Raw genomic sequence first — 2,056 nt, forward strand, 5'->3', positions numbered from 1 at the left:
GAGCTCACCAGCTGTGTGGGCACCTGTTTCACACAAAGATATGAGCTTGGAGTCTACCAAGGTTCCTAGCTTTTGAGCATGAATTATTCTTACTTATGTCTCCTCTGGTATGTATTTATACAGATTGTAAAACAATCCTAAAAACACTGGCTTTGTTACACTTCACTGTGATGATTTCGATGCTTCATTGTATTCTGCTGCAATCTTTCAAAAACCAGATTCTGTGAAGGAGGTAACTAGCCCAGTTAGTGATCAGAAACACCTGGGAGAGGGGAACCTGCTGAACTTTGGATGCAAAGCATCTTGGCTGTGAATTCTCCTTTGGTGTTGAAATAATTGTTGACCTTGGGCAACTCATTAACTCTTTTAAGTTGTTAATAATACAGCCCCCTTCCCCAGGGAGCCTGTGAGTTCCCTTAGTATTCTCAAATTACATTTCTCTGGGTCTGGTGGGTTGAATTCAATTAATAAATTAGACTTCTCTAGCTTCCCACCTATCTTAAATCTTATTTACCTCTTAACTGTCTGGACTATCCTTTTTATCATGCTGAAGATCAATTTCTTGATAGAGAAGACTGATGTGAAATAAGACTCCTATCTATCAACATTACACCCTGTGCCCTAGGAAGTGGCCTATCCCTTTCATTTTTGCTTAGTTCAAACACACTCAAAGTACCTTTAAAAAAAATTGTATTCATCATACCTTTTGACAAGCCTTGGGGTTGTCTTGAAAAAAAAGAAAAAGGACCAAACAAGAGTCATGCCTTGGACCCTAATTCCAGCTCTTTCTTTATTTGATTTTATATAAGCCACTTAACCTCTCTGGGTCTCAAAGTTAGAGTCCAAGGGAATTCTAAAATTACTCATGCTGACATTCTTTGACTATATGAACTAGCCCATTCATGTCCTTGGGCGACTAAGAAACAAACCTCTTCCTGATGTTCTACAAGCCCTCTTGGTACTCTTAGCCCTTTCCCAGACTTTTTTGTTCTCTGGAAGATCTCTCTGGAAGCCTGAAGTATTTCCTTGTCAGAAGTCTCAACGAATGATGCTCCTATAATTCCTCTTCTTAAGAAGAAAGTCTCTTCATAGCGAGTTAAGGCATTCATTGTTAAAGGCTAGTTCAACAAACACTGACTAAGCTCCAAGAGTGGAAAATAACCAATGAATCATCCTCACAAAGCCTCTCGATTTTGTGGCAGATCCTAGTTCTCAAAGTCAAGATTTGAGGCAACTCTGAAGCTTCTCTGGGATACAAAGGCTGATTTAACGGGGGCTCTGACTACTGAACCCCACACTTACTAATCATCTACTGTAGTGCAGATGTTGTGTTAGATAGATACATGTGGTCTCCACTCGGTAGGGTGGTGAACCGCCTGAGATTACCTCGCTAGTGAGCAGCAGACACAGGGCTCACAGGTCACCTCTAGACTACCCCAGAAAACCTGCCTTTTATATTCGGGTGTAGTAAAGACCTTTAAAGTTATTTTCAGTTGCAACATTAGCATGCGAATTATAGGCCTATTTAATCAGTAATTGTAATTAATTATTTTTCCATCACTCATTTCCTCTTCCCTGTATAATTTGTTTAAAGATAGTATAGAGACCCCAAATCATTCTATTTGTTGCCTTAAATTTCACTTTGCAGCCCACACAATTATTTCTCTAGTTTAATCATTCCCATTACAATTTTCAAAATGCCTTCAATAAATGCTTTATTATAGCCTAACAGGCCATTTACTGTGGTATGAGTAAAAAGTGGGAGAGCTAAGTTTTATAGGGGGAACTTGAAGGGAAGATTAATATCATTATCACCTGGGAGGGGGTGAGGACATTGAACCCAGGGTGTAGCAGGAAGCTGAAGTAATCACTGGAAAGATGTCTCTACCAAGAGCAGCCTGTTTGGGCTCTTGGGAGTAGGAGGCACGTAAAAGTCTTATTTCTTGCACATGACCTGCCCTACTTATGTTATAATTTCTAGTATAAAATAATTGAACTTGGAGAAGTCCAACCCTCTCCAGGGGTAACATTATTTCTTATAAGTTGCCCTCTTGCA

This window comes from Otolemur garnettii, unplaced genomic scaffold (genome assembly GCF_000181295.1).
Source record: "Otolemur garnettii isolate 467f Iridium unplaced genomic scaffold, OtoGar3 scaffold00050, whole genome shotgun sequence".
Classification (NCBI taxonomy): domain Eukaryota; kingdom Metazoa; phylum Chordata; class Mammalia; order Primates; family Galagidae; genus Otolemur; species Otolemur garnettii.